Genomic DNA, 12,536 nt, shown 5'->3' with positions numbered 1-12,536 from the left:
CTTTTAATGCTCGCGACGGACGAACAGCCATCAAGTATAAATTAAAAATAAAATATGCTACGCTTGCTATCATTTAGACTAAAATATTTCTTGTCATACCAATGCCAAGCCCGTGATGGGACAATCATTCTTATTTTGAACAAACCGCCTTTTTTACACTCATGGTAGTTTTAGAGATAGCATCTTCGCGAGAAAACAAATATACGAAAGCATGTCATACGATGGAAAGAAGTGAACAACCGTTGGCTAGTCCATCGCCAATATAACCCATATCGCCTATATCACCCATATGATTCTTATGCCCATATGGCCCATATCCAATAACACCGTATGCATGTGGATGTCTTTCAATAGAGAGATATAAGCGCCCATAAAAACGTGCTATCGCTTGACGAAGGACACTTTGTCAAAGCTTTTTTTTTTTTTATTTCGACGTTTGTTCGTATCCGGGAGCACCTGATTAGATGAATGTAAACAGAAACAAGAATGCTACTTCCAGTTCTGCTTTCATGTGTAGAGTAAGCCATTGAGCATGTTTAAATATCATTGACGCTACTAGGTAGATGCGAATTCGAAGTTCCAGAGATTACACTCTCTTCCAATAAAAGGTTTCAAGACTAGTCAAGAGCAAGCAGCAGTTGGCCTCAATGCAGCTGAAACGGCGCTTGCATAGGAACCGTTGCAACGCGGACCTGGATAGAGGAAAGCGCGGGGAATCTCCTTGTTTACATGTGACAGGTGCTGCCCATGAGACGTCAGTTCCCATTGCAATAAACGCGTGCAATGAAAATATGCGCTTATGATTTTCTGGGCCATATTTAGCCCACGTTGGCCCCTTAGAAACACACGTACCTCATTATCTGCGTCGTAGGAGGAGTGCTCTTTTCTCGTTTTCACCAGTCACGGAAAGTAAGCGCCGGAAGGCCTTCCCGAAGGCGGAGGTCTCCTTTGTTTTTACAAGCGCCTAAACGCTTGGAGGGGGTGCAGCTGGACACCGGATGCACCAGCTTTACATCCGGTACATGAAATAAAAGCCCTTCTCATCTCTCCTGGCGTCGCTGTCGTCTCCCAGTGTCAGGAATCACTGTACAGAATGAAGAGCTCAGCCATCCTGTTGGCTGTGCTTCTGCTGCCAGGCGGTGAGTTGGAAGCTATTATCCCCTCTGTGAAGAATATTAGTTACGTCAGACGTTGTTTATAGGGTAAACGGCTTTGGGATATTTAGCTGCTACATTGATATTTGCGGCATTTGTTTAAACAATCTGTACCGGAGTGAAAGGGCGACGCAACACACTCCTTTTAAGAGTACAAGACATTTAGGATATGTCGCCTTAAGTAAAAAAAGCTGAGCGAAAGCAGGTATCATTAAAAAAAAGCTAACTTATCAGCAGGAAATGTTCTCTTTGGTTACCAGAAGAAAGTATAATGGTTCCACAGGCAGCGCTAATGGTGCATGGACTGAATTTGATGAATTTTGGTATATTTCTAGAAGCATTTAGAGAAGCGCTTGAGCTTCAAATGGGCGTAAGTTCAATGATCGCTGCAGCAATAGAAGTTGAAAACGTAACTGATGATAATAGAATCCACAGAGGAGCTCTGTAGAGGGAAAGAAAAACTTCTATTCAAGCGAAAGATCGTGGCTTAGGCTTTTCTACGCAAGTACGTGATATTGCGGAGCGGTATGTTACTAATCGTCTTTGCAGGTGTAAACGTCTTTTTTTTCAAATTCAAAACTAACAGCGCGAAAAGCGGAGACGAAAGAGTAGGAAAAAACAGGACAAGCGCTGACTCTCATCTGAAGTTTATTGATAGGAAACAGACAAATATAAGCAACAAAACCACAAGGCACGTGTAGCTAGGTTGGGTCAAAATAGGCAACGTCACTATCACGCAGGAGCAGAAATGGTTCGCTGACGCACAATATCGGCATTTTTATTCATTTTTTAGGCTTCGACGATTATCTGGTGAGTTGGTGGGGGTGTCTGTAAAATAAGTCTTTGTAGTATAAGGAATGAGAACAGGACTGACACTCTCGGCAAGGATTAACTAAATTAGTAGAGGGGGTATAATCTAATGGGTTATGATGTTCTCTGAATCGCGCGTTAATACACCATCCCGTTTGTACAATGTAAATCTGACCGCAGGACTGAGGTATATTATATACTACGCCCTCAGAGCATGGCAAAAACTTCTTATCATGCTTGATTCCACAGGAAGTTACAGATTTATTAGGATTCCGAGCCTTATTTTCTACAACTGAACAAATTTTGTTCAACTTATTTGGTGCCGAAAACACATCAACTTCATACCTAGGGCCATATTTTTAGGACTATGTGACAAGCGATATATATAGGGAAGGACTGAGAGCTTTTTCCTTTTGTTATAGCTGTGAAGAGAGAGAAAACTTTTATTCAGGAGATTAATTTGCAGGAGCCGGGCGGTCGGGGCCCCTAGTTCAGTGCTCCGCTGATGGCAGCTGACTTGAAGACTAGCTGAACGATCTAGGCTTGCTGGTCCAGGTTATCGCTGGTCAAGGCGTCCTCCCACTGCTCGTGTGTCGGATATGGCACTATGAACTTTTTGTCTGGTTTGTGCTGGTATTCCCAGGATGTATGGTAGAGCGTGCGGCTTGCTCGCACCAAGGACAATAACTTGCGCAAAATGTGGACGTGGACGTTTGTTTTGTATTTTCGTCCAGTCACTGGAATCTGAGGAGGACAGTTGTTTGTGTGGAGGGGAGAAATGTCTTCTTTCTAGCCTAAGGTGTTCCAGCCTGTCACCATACAGTCCTAGGAGGGGGCTTGGTAGGGATGGGGATCCGCCCGGATTGTCAGAGCTCGGGTAAGATCATTCGCTACCTCGTTTCCGGTTAGGCTCGGGTAAGATCATTCGCTACCTCGTTTCCGGCTAGGCCTTCGTGACCAGTTGTCTATGTTATTCTGCGTGAGTGTCAGAGTATTTAATAATATACTCGCCCTTCCGTGAGATTTGCCAGCAAGGTAGTTCCTGCGGGCTTGTTGGGAGTCTTTCACTACGTGCGATGACTTGCTCTGTCGGTCTAGAGTCTTGATAGTGATGGCTATGGCCAGTGATTCCGCTTGCGCATGCTCTTTGTCATAGATTCAAGCCCTAATGATTGGCCTTTTCTTGTTGTAGACCGTAGCAATCGCGAACTTGCCTGGCTAGGCATAGACCCCGATATCCACGTATGCTGCTTCCGGGTCTTTTGATAATCTTTTTTGCCAGTTTTTTTTACTATGGCTTTCCTTCTACCCTTCTGCTACTCGTGGTGCATGTTTCTTGGTATCGGGTTTACACAGATCTTCTCTCTTGCAGGTGTCGGAATTTGGGACTAGCTCTCGCTAGTTCGTATTTGCCTTTCATAGCCCCAGCCTCGTGAGAACATCCCTACCTGCTTGTGTTCTGGTTAGGCGTTTTTTGACCCCCAGAACCATCTCATTGAGCTCCTCGAAGGTGCTGTGTACTCCGAGTGCCCAAAGACGTTCCGTTGATGTCGTTGGTGGGATGTTCAGTGCAGTTTTATAGGCTCCCCTTGTGATGGTATCAATTGGCCTTCTATCAACGATTGTAATCTCTTGGTATGAGAGCCCGTAGGTAATCCTGCTTAGGACTAGAGCTTAGACTAGGCGGAGGGTGGCTTCCGCCTTCATTCCTTTCCGATGCCAGGTTACCCTTCTAACCATTCTTGATATTTGGTTGACCGTGGCCTTGAAGAGTTCTGACTGCATAATTTGCTCTTAGATTGCTTTGTAACCACAGCCCGAAAACTCTGATCTTCACTTTTTCCTCAATTTTTTGTTTAACTAGTTAGAGTTCAATTTCTCCCGGGGTCTGATCAGGTTAGACAGGAAAAATGACAAGTTAGGATTTTTCCTGGGAGAACCTAAGACCGCTTTCTCATCAAATTCTTCGACCATACCTATAGCGGCTTGCAGATTTTCTTTCTTCTGCGCCAAGGATCCCTGTGTAGCCCAAATAATGAAGTCGTCAGCGTAGAAGGTGAAGCCGATATCATCGCGGGTGAAGTGCTTTTCGGCTAAGTTGAGCATTTCCATGTTGAACAGCATTGGAGAGACTACAGAGCCTTCCGGCGTACCTTTGTTGGGCATGGGTAACGGGGGTGACCGTATTTCTCTCCAAATGCTATGGTGGCTGCGCGATCAGAGAGAAAAGCGTTCACGTAATTGAAGATTTTCTGCCCGTAGTTCATACTGTTTAATTCTTGTATTATGGTGCGGTGGCCAATATTGTTGAATGCCCCTTTGAAGTCAAGTGCGAGTAGGAGGTTTTCGCCGTTCTTGGGGATGGTATTTATGACTTCTTTAATACAAAGGAATGCACCCTGGGTGTAGAGTCCCTTGCGGAAGCCCAGCATGCAGGAAGAAAATAGGTTGTTTTCGTGTACGCTATTTTGAAGCCTCAGGTGGATTACTCGTTCATAATGCTTTCCCAGGCAAGAAATGAGAAAGATTGGACATAGACTCTATAAAGCCGGAGGCTTTCCTGCCTTAGGTATAGTGATGATGTCCGCGCGTTTCCAAGCCGAGGGAAGCTGGCCCTTCTCTCACAGTTCTTCGTTGATGTTCTTTTATTGGCCCGTCAGGTGGTCGGTGCTCAGGTTCCTGATTATTACCGTTTGCGACCCTGTCACCTCCCCGGGCAGTGTGTCTTGTTGACATACGGGCTGCTGAGTAGATTTCTGCCAGTAGTATGGGTAGTCAAGGTTAATGTATTGCTAGCCCTCATATGGAGTTTGGCAAGCCGGGGACGCGTCTCTTATGTATTTTTTACGCATGGCTTTTATTAAATCTGCATCCCTGTCCCGGTTTTATTGCCTATGGAGTAGAGTGGTCTGCTTGAGCGCGATTTTTTTTGGACGGGTCTACCAGGCATCGTAAGATAGACCATGAAGAAGGGGATGTGGGAAGAGGGCCGCAAAGCTTTTTAGTTATTTTAATGCAACCCAAGAGAGAGAGAGAGAGAGAATGAAAAGGAAACGCAGGGAGGTTAACCAGATGTGAGTCTCCGGTTTTCTACCCTACACTGGGGATGGGGGATAGGGGTTAGAAAGATGACAGAGAGGAAAACGCAAAAAACCAAACCAACCCAAATTGATGACACATCCGGGTAACCTGCATCCCTAAGCCTCTTATTCTCTTCATCCAAGCTTTGTTTCACAACATGGTGACAGTATTTTTCACAACGCTGATATGACAAGGATGAAACAACAATTCCGCTTTCTACTGTCTTCGAATGATGCTATTCATAGTTCAGGAACGGTTTTTCGGCCCGTGGCATTTCCAACACGTGTCCCTTCTTTATAGTCAAACATAAATCTAAACATTTTATCTGGTTATCGACCGGAACCTCAGTGGTGAACTACAAACCACATGCACTTGCTCTGAATACTATAATACCAGAGAAGTGCCTAGAAAAGTTCGACCGCCACGGCCGGGATCAAACCCGCGTCTTTCGGGTCAGCAGCTGAGCGCCATAACCGCTGTGCCACCGCGGCGGCTCCTTGAATAGATTTATTGGTGTTTGCGTAAGCCGTGGCTTAAATGTGGCTCCTATAGAAATACGCACGTGTCGGTTGCATGAGGACCCGCGAAAAACATGGAAGAGTCACGGCCCACTCTCTGCAGCAAGTAGCCTTGTTTGAAATATTCTGTACTGTATAGAGGCCTCCAGACCCACTACTCATCACAATCAATAGGAGGAAACAATCAGAGTATGAGTGGAACTTTTATGAGGAATTTTGAAGAAAAATTGTACCTTAAACTTATTTGCAATATGATTCAAAATGACGGGCTTGTAGTGCTAATTATATGCTTTTGTGAAATTACACAGGAATGAGAAAGTATTACCGTGAGAATGTGGGAGTTTATTATTATTTATTGCCGGCATTTTTCATCTTATCATTTTTGCTGTCGGCCCTGTTTGCAGTAAAAAAAAAAAACATTTTGAAGTTGATGGCGATAATAGACGCTTCCTTATTTCTTTTGCGAGAGCTCTGCGGGAACACAAACGTGAAAAAACATGAAATTATAGAATTAGGTTAACAGTTAATCGATCGTAAGGCAGGAATATATAGCCGCAATAACGAGAGATTCTTATTTTCCAGTGCCTACGCAAAACATCGTCTGTGCGAAAGTCTGTTAGTGCAATTTTTCTTTTACGCGATTAAGCAGCGCAGTAATGTGGCCTTGAATTTTTCGCAGTGATGTCGGCAGAGGCACAGGTGTTTCCTGGACGATTTCTTGGTGGCCGCCGTTGCGGTGTAAGTACATTATTAAACATAATTTATTCCAGTACCATGAACGTATATGAAGCGACGTGTGCTGAATATGACGCATAGAATAAATATGGTGTTTCGTAGAGTGGAGGCCAAAGCGCCGATTCTCTACTGCGGCGTCTGTCTTGCAAGAATTTCAGAAACGCTCGTAGTTTTAGGCAACCAAGCCGAAGTGAAAAGAGGACAGTCGGCAGATGCGGATCTCTGATATTTCGCCAATTCTCCCTTAGCTTTTTGTGCGTAACTATGAAGCTAGAAAATGAATCGTTTGACCTTATTGGTGCTATTGTGAAGGCGGTAGGCTACAACATAGGTTTTCACCACGCTTTGACGGTTAGTCCTCACTCTCAACCAATGACTGAGAACAGTGAGATCAGTGCATTGATAACGATTTAGGTTAGTCAGGAGATTCGTGAATTTATTAACTGTTAATTAGCAAATAAAAGAGACATGCACCACTAGTGTCTGGTGCAAATATAAGGATTTTGTCCTGCCAAAGCATAACAAAGATCAAGCCCTATAATAGCCTAGCGCATACTCAGGACATTTTTTTCGTTGCTGAATATAAGCCTCCTTAGGTTTCCGAACGGGGCTGTACGTATTCGTTCGTACTGTTGCCTTATTCAGGAACTGATGTAAAAAGCACTAACACGCATTTAGGATGAATGGAAAGATGATAGGCCTCACTAATGAAGCAATGAGCATGTGGCGAAAAAATAGCTGTAGGTTGAAGGGGTTACTTTTTGGTATTGAGAGTTGCGCATGAGATCACAAGTGTAATTGAGCCTACAAATGAGCCATAGAGCTGCGGGTGGGTTAGGATTTGGCACTAATAGTGAAATAACAAATCGGGCAGTTCAGGCTACCACGCGCGTGACATCGTATGAACCGCAGAAAGCGCAGTGTAAAATAATTTATGAAGAACTGCTGAGGAACACGGATGGGCAGCAAAGATGGTTGTGTATATGTGCAGAAAGAGCGTTGAATTACAGTGAAGAAAAACAACCAGAAAGATTTCTACGAGGCATACGGGAAACACAGACGGGATAAAAATCAAACAGCATCAAACGCAAGATAAAAAAAGGCAGAGCAAATAAAATAGGTACAGTTAGTGAGAAAGAAGGCGAATTTCGACAGTATAGAATGAGAAGACGTGATATCAGAGAGGAAGAAAGTTGTCCGCTAAAAATTCAAGAAAGAATTTCCTATTCTTTCAATCAAGGTCAGACGATTTTTAAACATGGCGTTATGAAACAGTCAGCCAAATAATATTAACGCGAATGAGTCAGCGTTATTGATCAGTAAAAAACAGAACCTTGCCTTTCTTCGCAATAAATAGGTATAGCCTCGATATTGTTGGAGACACCTCTTTGCTTCAAAGACGACGCTGTTGCTATAGATTCATTAAGTCATTCAATTCAACACCACACTCGGTTCAGCTTGCCTCAATAAACATATAGTGGCAGTGTGAAAAGAAAGCGTTACCAACCTTTAAGACTCGGTTGCTTCATAAGCGTGAATGAAAAACACTCTTCTGTATGTGCTTAAGTAGTTTATTTCGAACAAATAACACTAATTAGACATTTTTCATCCCTTGGCACGAATGAGGAAATAATCATTTCTTGTTTAAAATGAGCGTTGTTCTTTCACAATGCAGCTACCTGTACATTATTCAACGTTAAACTGTTATTGCGGGGAGTAATTAGACTGTCAATAGACAAATTTTTTTCAGAACACCGCCCGTCTTGCGTTAGGAGTACTCGGAACATATATATTCACTTGTCCCAAGAAAGACCAAACAGCCCACAAGTGGCTTTTGGCAGTTAAAAATGAGACGACCTAAAGTAATCGATACCGGCCTTCTTGCCGGATTGAATTTCTTGCTTCTTGCCGGATAGAACTTCCCACCATTTCTCTGCTGCTAAAAGATCAGATGGTCGGATGAGGTGCAGGCTGCTAATGTGTGAAGATCTATTTTCATTATTTAATTAGTGGTTGGAAGATAAACAATTCAGTTGCTCGAAATATGCCTTCAAAATGCAATGGCATTACATTTTGTACGGGCGAGTTATATTCGCTAGTACCGCCCCTATTCGTGGCTCCCTTTTAACGCTGCGTCATGCACATCGTGAACATTATAGAATAGCGCCACAAGAAAAACTGACCTGGCACACCGTACTAGCATTTAGTACAGTGATGCTGCTAACGTGTCATGCTGGTTCGCTGTAGCACTAAAAAGGGCATGAATATGTGGTGGCATCGCACAGCACACGGGCGCCTTAGCGTTGTGCCTCCATAAAAACGACCGCGGCGGCTGCGTTTTTATGGAGGCAAAATGCTTAGGCGCCCATGGGCTGTGCGATGTCAGTGCGCGTTAAAGATCCCCAGGTGGTCGAAATTATTCCGGAGCCCTCCACTACGGCACCTCTTTCTTCCTTTCTTCTTTCACTCCTTCCTTTATCCCTTCCCTTAGGGCACGGTTCAGGTGTCCGACGATATATGAGACAGATACTACGCCATTTTTTTCCCCAAAAACCAATTATTAATATTATTATTAATATGTGGTGGTAAAAAAAGTATTGTTTTCATTCCTCTTTTGCAGTTACAAATATGCCGCAGAGGACAACGGTGCGTTCCAGTGACCAGACAGCCTCTGTCGTGCCTGAGAGCTGTCTGTCCACATTTTAGATGTAAGTTTAGAGGTAAAGCTACGCAAAGCTACTATTTTGCGGAATCCAATGGGTACAAGTTCATCAGTTGCCTTCTATCATTTAAGAAGTTGAATAAGGAGTTATATTTTAAGGATTTTGCGAATTTTCAGCTAAGACGTCAGCGGTTACTGAATGTGTGGCAAGAAAATGACAATTGTACGGGATGCAGAGCCTAACTTGAGCAAAACTTACTCGTGACTGGAACTCAAGACGATCTCGCATGCGCCTGCGGCAAAAAGGAAGGCTGGACAAATGAAAAACGTTTTGGAACTTATCAGCACGCCTGTATTTAATATGTGAGGCATTAAGAAACAAAAGGCATTTTAATAGTTGATGGCTTTCCATACGAATGAGTGCATTGAATCCGCGTGCGTAAGAAAAACATTGCAGACTAGTGTAGTAATATTATACGCCATGTTTTCCCTATTCGTCTTTTTATTTATAGTACTGAACACGTTCATGCACATTGCATAGGAGGTGCGGGCAGTTTGTCATTAAATAACTCAAAAACCTAAACAACGAACAAGCTGAGGTAATGATGCCAAGTTAACACGGAGAGTTCATATAGTATAGTTCTGGTATATCCTAGCGCATAATAAATGAGTTGTATTTTAAATTATTTTTGATTTTGACTCTACCCTTCTTTCTTTTCAGGTGTATGAAAGTGCAGAGGAAGAGAAACAAAATTCCTTTCCATGTGCCATAATCACAGGGATTTCTTTTTTTTATTTTCGGAGCGAACGAATGACCGGCTGGAAGTGAGTTGTACAACACATCGCGATGACTAATTCGCTGCCTGCAGACATACCCGCGCAAGTGCAAAAAATAATAAATCAAAGGAAAGCCTTCATTTGTATTATTGCAATCCTTGACATCAGGAAGAGAATAAATTATCACGCAGAACTTCACAAGGGTAATGAAGAACCAGCGGTTCACGAAAAATGAAAAATGCATGAAGTTTTTCACCGTGAATGACGACAAAGAAGGCCTCCACGCTCCAACTCGAACACAGTGCAGTATTTAAACACAGGAATGCATTTAAATATTTTCACCTGTCTTTGGGTGAATGTGTTTTTATGTCCCTCTGTGCACACCACGAGAAAATTCAAAGCGTACCAAACTGGAGAAAAGGTATACATTTCAGTGATATTCAGAACAACGCATTTTAGCTGCCAGTATGGGTTGCACCCACGCGGCGCGCTGATGTAGTTTGAGCCGACGTGAGAAGATGGCGCTGCTGCACATTCCAACTACACGTCGTAGAAATACACGTGGTAGAAAGCAGCGCTAAGCGCTCTTGCTGATGTAATAGCTTGCGATAATTGCGACGCGACACGACTGCGTTGCTGAAAACTTGCTCTCATTTCTCACGCTGCAAAGCACGAAGAACAATGAAAAGATTTAAATAAACGTAACCGTACAAAAAATAAAGTTTCTCCTTTTATGAAGGCAGATTACCCTCACCAGAACACACAAGAGAGAGCGTATTCACAGCGAAAGCCGCATCTGCGAATTAACCGAAAATGTGCGGAGGCCACACTGGTCGCGCAGGCCGTGCCTTGCGCTATGTGCCACCTTCGTTGTCATCGCGTAGCTGCCGTCAAACATGTAGAATGGTTTCTCGGGTACTTGGCTCGCGTCCTTGTAGCAGCTAAAGCCACTGGGAGCAATTCGCGGCCTTTAGACTCTGCGAAACATTTTGAAACGCTTTAAACTTGTTCCAGCATTTCAGGAAGCGCCAGATAAAAGGCGCAGTATGGCCGCCTAAGGACAGGCGCTTAAGACAAGCGCAATGAAATGCGTCCATAAAGTTTTGTTTACTGACGGCGTTGATTGTGTAAGCATGGTAACAAAACTGGCGTAGTGTATACGCATGACTCCCTGCAGTGATGTATAGTCTAGGCGTAACAGCGACTAGAGCGCAAATTTTTCAAATAGGTTGCGCCGGGCTTTATTCTTCTGATACAGATACTGCACACAACGCCCGCACGCAGAACACTAAACACGCGAAACGACAACACAACATGGGTAGCCATATAGATCGCAAGAGCTAATTTGAAGGAAGAAAACAAATAAGCAGCTACCTTCGTTCCTCAATAAAGGGGTGATACCTAAAGAAGGGTCTTCGTAGCGCGTTAAATTCCATGCCCGCCCTCACAACACAAACGCGTATACAGCAGTATAATAAGACGGCACTACTGCCTGCGCAACTACTTTAAGTGAGCCATCACTGAATATGCGACGCTTTTAAGCTGTCTGGCGAAGACGCCCGTACTTTCTAGCGGGATTCCGTGCTTGTTCAGATAAACGTTGCGGCAACAATCGTGGAGCTCTCCATGAACGCTGAGAAGTCCGCAAGGCCTCTTGCTCTTGTTCGGTACATGCACGTTGTACCTCTTGCTGTTTCTCCTCTTCATTAAGCCCTCAGCTTGATGGAGGCTGAAGGGAGAGTGTACTATGAGCTTGTCTGCATGTCACACTCGTTTCTTTACCGTCTAGATGCTTACTTTCGCGCGTGGCCCGATCAAACCCCTCTCGCTGCCCCAGCTGCTGCAGCTCACGGGATGGCTACGCAATTCGCAGAAGCGCCTACTCTTTTACTGGCCTCCTCAAGGATGGCTAATAGTATGAGCGTTCCCTTTGAAACCGGGAACAGTGGACGCTTCGTAGTTTCCACAGAAACTACCAATCTTAGCTTTAAAAAAGTAGAATCAACTTTTGAACGCCTCGCTTTCCAGGGAGCGGCATTCGCGAGTTATGGTCTCTCCCGACGAGTCACTGTCAGCATGAAAGACATCGGTTTATTCCGGACCAAACCAAAGCTTTCAACGGGGAACAACAGGGAACTAGGCTCTCGAAATGCTCGAACTACAACAAAACGAGGGCTAAGACCTCAGTGCGACAAAACCAACACACTGAGGCGCGAATGAGATGAAACGCAGCAGTGAAAGGGCGGCTGCTCGCGTAGCAGCTACTCACGCCACAAGCTATTCCATCTTCGCAGGGACGCCGCTTCCATCTTTCGTCTTCTGTCTTCCCGTAAAGTGCCGCCCCGTCATCCATGCACACAGCGACGGCTTGTGCTGGCCGCCGAAAGCGTGACCGCTCCCCAGCAGCGCTCTCTCCGGTATCACACTCGACGCGCTGCTTTCGCCGCCCTTATCAAGTGATCACATCTCAGATCTCGCGAGCAGCAGTTCTGTCATGCGCAGTTGCACAGCACCCGTGCGCACCTGGGTGACTGGAAGACAGCGCGCGCCGTTTAAATGGATAAAAAGCGGGTCGTAGAGCCTCACATTTTAAACGGACCAAGGACCGCCATGAGAGTGTCGTGAAGAGATTAAATTTTTATTCCCCCTCCGCCAAAGGAACAAATGACATAGTATAGGAGCCTATTGGCAGGTAAACAGGGCATAACGTTAGGAATTCAATCCTTTGCGCTCTTGCAATGCAAATTATCTCGGTCATAGTTTGTTGGAGGTTTCTAACCTGGGAAAAACAGCGTTGTG

The 12,536-nt window shown here is 44.5% G+C and overlaps 1 long non-coding RNA gene across 2 annotated transcripts; it reads left to right on the top strand.

The window, feature by feature from the left end:
* The first annotated feature begins 993 nt into the window (after positions 1 to 993).
* Positions 994 to 10,196, top strand: LOC144097168 (uncharacterized). 2 transcript variants are annotated; one of them, XR_013306934.1, is made up of 4 exons: positions 994 to 1,139; positions 6,243 to 6,301; positions 8,919 to 8,944; positions 9,682 to 10,196. It is a non-coding gene; the product is annotated as an uncharacterized LOC144097168 (long non-coding RNA). The 2 variants fall into 2 exon arrangements; XR_013306933.1 differs by having other exon boundaries at positions 1,001 to 1,139; positions 8,919 to 9,006; positions 9,682 to 9,976.
* Positions 10,197 to 12,536: the final 2,340 nt, after the last annotated feature.

This window comes from Amblyomma americanum, chromosome 7 (genome assembly GCF_052857255.1).
Source record: "Amblyomma americanum isolate KBUSLIRL-KWMA chromosome 7, ASM5285725v1, whole genome shotgun sequence".
In the NCBI taxonomy this organism is placed as follows: Eukaryota; Metazoa; Arthropoda; class Arachnida; order Ixodida; family Ixodidae; genus Amblyomma; species Amblyomma americanum.
This window is presented reverse-complemented; position numbering and strand designations above follow the sequence as displayed.